Source organism: Lolium rigidum, chromosome 5 (genome assembly GCF_022539505.1).
Source record: "Lolium rigidum isolate FL_2022 chromosome 5, APGP_CSIRO_Lrig_0.1, whole genome shotgun sequence".
In the NCBI taxonomy this organism is placed as follows: Eukaryota; Viridiplantae; Streptophyta; class Magnoliopsida; order Poales; family Poaceae; genus Lolium; species Lolium rigidum.
The window spans coordinates 113,182,243-113,188,779 of NC_061512.1; positions in this window are offsets into that span (position 1 = coordinate 113,182,243).

The window sequence follows — 6,537 nt, forward strand, 5'->3', positions numbered from 1 at the left end:
ATTTTTACTTAATTAAATATGTTCCTGACAAGTGGGTCACGCATGATATATAAAACTAATAACATTTAATAAAGTAACTTAGTATTATTTCGTCACCACGATCTTTGATTTCGTCACCTATTAACAGACACGATGGAAGCCCTTCCCGCTTGGGTAATGGGTGACGATTTTTTGTTGACGAAAAATCATACCGTCAAGCATTACCTTAAATGCTTGACGAAAGATGAATTCGTCACCTATAAGGACACATCCATGACGGTATGCATTTTTGTCACCAGGGTTTTCGTCAACAAATCCCCCATCTCTTGTAGTGTCATGTGAGTACTAGCACTACCTCTCAAAATGCTATCTTGCCATGTGCTAGTGCTTTTAGTTCACCCACTCATGCTATTGATTTATATTGTGGTGAACTACCTTCTATGCCTTGTCACTCTACAAATCCATGTGTTAGTGCTAGTAATTCATCCACCCATACTATTGCTATATCTTGTGGTGAATTACATACCTTGCCTTGTTGCTCTAACAATGAAGCTTCCACTTCCTCTAGTACTTGTGTTGTTACTAACCATGTAGGGGAAATCGAAGAGATCGAGGCCCAAGTGACTTCTTCGAAGAAGGACTTGGTAAAGGGTCATGAAGGGAAGCGATCCCCCAATGACAAGAGTGGACTTGGTTTCAACTCCATCGACAAGAACAAGTCCACCACGCACAAGAGGAAGAAGGGCCATGGGCATGTGAAGGACCCCGCCAAGATTGTCTGCTTCAAGTGCAAGATTGAAGGGCATCATGTTAGATCGTGCCCCTTGAAGAAGAAGCCACATGGCGAGAAGAAACAAGGGAAGCGGCCTCAAGATGGAGCTCATGGTCTTCCTCAAGGTCAAGCTCAAGGTCTACATCAACTTGAAGAAAGGCCTCTACCCAAGATGGATCAAGCCAAGGCTCCCGTTGTGGAGAAATCAAGTGAGAAGAAGGAGAAGAGAAGAACATGCTACATATGCCGTGAGAAGGGCCACATCTTCTCCTTTTGCACTAGTGGTAACTCATCCAACCCTATCTTGATTGGTGGTGCTTATTCTCTTTGCAAGGATAAGGTTGGAAATGTGTTTGCCAAATATATGGGCACTCAATGTGGTTTCTCAAAAAGAAACATTTGGGTTGCCAAGCCTATTGTGACTAACTTCTTAGGACCCAACTTGGTTGGGGACCATCAAGCCAAAATTTGATCAATAGGTACATGTGGAGGGCATGGAGGCTTGACTAGTTCATGAAGACTTGGGGGATCTTCATCATTCTCACTTCCTCAAGTCAAGTACTATTCCTTTCATCCTTTACCCATGCTCCTCCTTGCGGTAACATGTCCTCAACTCCTTACTCGCTCCCCTTTTACATGTGTTGGTTTTGTACCTTGCATGTGGTTGTGTATGTTGTGTCTCCTACTTGCTTATCTTGCTTTCATGCTTATATATGTTGGGTGGCACATCATGTACAATTTTTCCTGGTTGAGCCTATTGCATCTTGTTGATATCTTAGTTGTTGGCTCGTGTGAGAAATTAATGGACTACCCCATTTTGGGGGAGTATATGCTTTGTGCATCTCACAATCTCAAAATGTGCGACATGTTGAATCAAAATTCTATAATGTCCATTAATTATCTCACTTGGTTCTTATTTGCCTCTTGCACGAAAAATGTCTTTATCACATTATGGGGGAGTATTATGCTTTGTGCATCTTACAAGCCTAGAAAATGCGAACACTTGAGGTTGTGTCACATTGAATAGATATTTTAGATTATCTTGTTCCTATGTGACATGTTTGCTCAAACAAATCCCACTTTACCATATGCTTTCTTTGTTGTGAAGATAATCTTGGACATACTCACAAACTACCATATGGATATTGCCTAAATACCTCTTTTCCTTGGACAATTGGTAATAAATTGTGTGGTATTGTTCCGGATCATCCTCACACTTGGCTCATGTGCTCAATTGCTTCATCTCTTGCCAAGTATTTGTCCTTGTGGGTTAGACTCCCATATGTCTTCCTTGTCTCTTTTGGATCTCCTTATTTCACTTGAACCTTGTTAGTGTTTTGATAAACAATGGTAGAGCGATGATCCCACATTTGTGCATTTTGTATTCAAATGCGAAATCCTAAATAGTGCCTAATTTTGGGGGAGCTCTCCTATGTTTGCTAGAACACTCTCTTGTTTCAAGAATTTGACTTTGGAAGACAAACCTTTTCTTTTCGGTACTTTTGTGCCATCATGAAAAGCGTTGAGGTTTTGGTTTGTTTGGAACCTTGCTTTCTTTGGGAGTTGGTTATCTCATTACTTTCTATTTGGTTTAGATTCTCAAAATGAGATAAGTCCTTGAGCATGTATATCTTGTATATCATCTTGCTCATTGTGTTTTAGTTCATTTGTTGAACTTGTTTGCCTCTCTCAAAGCATCTCAACTATCTCCTTCTCTTGGTGATTCTTGTGATGTCTTTCAGGTGTTTTTGGTTGAAGTTGTTCAATGTACAATGAGATAAATATGAGCCATTGGCCGTGCCATAAAGCAAATGTCTCATTCGTATATTGTGTTACTTCACCTTGGATATCTTGCTCTTCTTCTCTCGTACCTATCTTGTGTGTGCATGTTTCTTTGTGGATAAATATCTTTGTGATGTTGTCCACTTAGAGAAACTTATATACATAAGAGATGGTGCATATCTTTTGATATCCATCTTTGTTGGAGTCCATTCCTTTATTATTATTTGACTCTTTGATAACTCCTGTTGCGGTCAGAAACCCACCGGCGGGCAGCGACGGGCAACACCGTAGAGCCGGGAATCTCCCAGGGCTGCGGCTGGCCCTGGTCCCTCCGAGCGACGGCCCGCAAAGCCTTCGGCACGCACGTCCGATGCTGATGCAAGGGCGTGCCACCTGACCTATACCTGGTCAGGAAGGTATTGGATGATGCCTCGCTTAGTTTCTGCATGGCATACACGTAAACATTAAATACGAGCCTCGATCGGCTCTCGGGTTGTCCCGTGAATCGGCTCAAGGAGCCGATCCACCCATGATGCGTACGAGGTGTACGATCGGATGGTGGTCCTGCTTGATCAAAACAAAGCTAAGCGACCTACTACGATTTAGGGTTTTCACCGCATAATCGGAACATCCTACTCGTGATCGAGCACTGGCGGCCACGCACGGTGATCGTAAACCGACCCTAGACAAGGCCTAAAAACCAACACGAAGTTGATCCTCGGAACATCCTGTCTAGGGCTAGCAAACTACACCCTACGCGCCACTCTGGATCCTTCGACCCGTTTGTAAGGCCTAACGATGCGAGATATTAAACTAATCCTTGAAGAACAAGGAGCAATCATAACGGATCGGATCTACTAAACAATGATCAAGCGGGGTGCCGCCCTTACACCCAAGATAGGTGTAAGGGCGGCTAGATGCCTAAGGGTCGCACGACGATAGCATATGATACGAAGAACAATGCTAACCCTAAAACATCTATGATAACTACGCTGCTCGCCATCAAAAGGCTTCGGCACGAGCAACGCATGGAAGACGAATAAACGTGTGCTGCCTAGATCGCAAGATGCGATCTAGGCAGCATGGTGCTTACCGGAAGAAACCCTCGAGACGGGGGAGTTGGCGATGCGCCGAGATTGGTTTGTGGTGAACGTTGATTGTTGTTTATTTCATAAACCCTAGATACATATTTATAGTCCGGGGGACTTTCTAATCCAGGCGTGCATCTAACCGTGCACAGGTTAAACTCTAACTTCTAAATTAAGATGCGATCTACTATAATACAGATACACGGGCAATTTAGCCCAACTTCTTCGTGTCAGGCCGCTTCAGAGATACTCCACGCGTATATCCTTCAAGCCCATCTCACTTACGGCCCATCTCCTGATTTGGCCAAAATCTGGTGATAACACATGCCCCTGGTTTTGGTAATGATAATTTCAAAACCACTGCTTTTTCCTTCGAGGGGTCATGTCGTGGCAGAAGCAGAACCGTCGCAGTATTTTTCATCATGACGACTTGCCTTCCCAACTTCTCTCGCACGATTTGACAGTTTTTGGCACCACATCCTCGAAAACTGTTCGAACATTAAACCTCCACTCCATCTTCTTTTATTTAACCGCATCGAACAGTTCTCCTCTTCATCCTCTCCGCATTAGCACTCCAAAAGCCCTCCTGCGCCACCATGTCTTCTTCTTCCTCCGCCTCATCGGGACTTTCCATCGAGTCCTCTTCCTCCCACGAGCCGACGCCAGAACGGGACCCACGGGAGGTCCATGCGGCCAACATCCGCCGCGCCATAGAAGCCGGGGAGGAGCCCGGCCATGACTTCTCCGTCCGGTCCGAGGACGACAAGTCCTCGACGGACGGGGAGAGCGACCTCCGCTTCCTTGCCGACGGGGAATCGGAGGAGGAGAGCGATGACGATCGCTTCTCCTGGGACGACTTCACCTCCTCCGAGGAGGCGAAGGAGGAGGAGGAGGAGGAGGACGACGACAGCTCCTCCGACGAGCCGCCGGCCAAGCGCTTCTGCCCCTGGCCGGGAAATCTCAGCGACTTTGACAGCGACGACGACGACGCTGACGAGGAGGACGAGGACAACGAGGGTGCTGCCGGCGGTCGCTACAGCAGCGACGACGAGCCCGCCGGGAGTAGCGCCGACAGCGGCGATGACGGCGACGATGAGGGCAGCGACGGCCCGTAGATAGGGCCCTTAGCATAGGATCAGTAGTAGATGGGGCAATGTATCCCCTTAGTACTTCCTTTTGGGAGCAATCAGCTCTTTATGTAAGAAATCTCGTTTATCAATGAAGAAATTCCCCAGCTCGATTTTGCCGATTTCCTTTATGCCAATTTAGCCGATTTCCCCTCATACTGATTTTGCCGATCGTCACTTAGCCAATGCTCAATGAACCGATGGCCACGCATCGGTCCCCCATAATCCGATCTTCATCTCTTTGACGTCGGAGTGATCGTGAACTTGGTCAATGCTCAATAAGCCGATGTCAACGTATCAATCCCTCACGATCTATCCTTCATCTTTTCGACCGATGACTTTGAGCTCGCGGTGGACAATGAGGCGGACTAATGCCTTCAAGAGAGTCCTAGAACCGCTGCTGAAACAACTTGTCGTTGAAGCCGAGACTTCTGCAGAACGAGATATCACCTCGCTCGTTCCTTTACAGCAACCAGATAGCCCAGAGCCAACTCTCTATCGGTGATGATGGATCCCTCTTTTGCAAGAACTCGCCGCCTTTGAGAGGAATTGCGTTGCGGGACCAGCCGATGGCTCTCCAATCGGCTTCTAAAAACAGAGCATCTACCAGGCCAGCTACCCCCGAGCCTCGGTCGAGGTGAAAACGATGATGAGGACACATAATTCAGACAAATGGACCTGGGCTCGATCATGTCTGAGAGAGCTACCATGCAGAGCCAGCCAGAGCCGATCACTTTTCTTCCGTTGAAAGCCGATGTTGCAGATAATCACCAATGGCTTAATGAGCAAAAGGCCGCCTTGTACGCCAAAACTCCTCTGACAGCACTGCCTTGTCGGAAGTCCTTGAAGAAAAGGGTAGCGGGTAGATCCCATGAAATTTGTGCTAGAGTCGATGGCTATGCATCGGCTTTGTTCCTTATGAAGATTTTTTTTTACGGGCCGATTTTTCCTATCGGCCCCCAATGTTTCACTGCACATGTATCGCACATGTTCATCCGATTAGGTGCCACCCGAGCCGATTCTGCCAGGTAACTGCTGAAATCGGCTCTGTGGTTAGCCAAGGCACTACATGTGAACGTCGGCTCGATTAGGAACAGTGTTGACTTCTTCCAGCTCATCATCCGACGTAAACCCATTGCCCATTAGATCGACGTTGAATCCAAGCAGAATGGATGGTGAGGATAATTTTGGCCGATTGCTGGAATCGGCCTCCATGTTGCTTGCTCAATGAATGTTTTGCAATGTTCCTCCATAGATCCTTGGGGCCGATCACATGGATCGGCATCGCCACGTTTATCCATTGATGTTGCTCTTGTTACACGGTCAGGCCGGTGGATGAAACCAGCCTAACCCCGTCCTTTGTCACGTCGATGCTTTCTCGTGGCTTCTCAAAGATGACCGGCCGTGGGCCGCAGTCAAGTTGTGCCACAGGTGCTTCGTCTAATCCTGGAGCACTAAACTCCGTTGGAAGGATGAACACCATGTTTGTGCCAGCCGATGTCTCATCATCGGCTTTCTTTTGTCTGGGGCGCCACTCTTTCCTTTGTGGCCGACCTTCTTCGTCCGAGGGTTCGCTGAATTCTAGCGGCCGGATCAGGCCGCGCCTTCCTCAACGTGTGCGGGTATAACCTTTCGGCTTCCTCCAAACCACGTAGTCGCTGAACCCTTCGCTTACGGGAACGGCCGAGCCCATCGGGGCACCACCTTGGCCGATGATATTTGTCTTCTTCTTCATCATCGTCCTCTAGTTCCTCGAGATCTTCCACCCGAGCGGACTCGGCATGCTTGT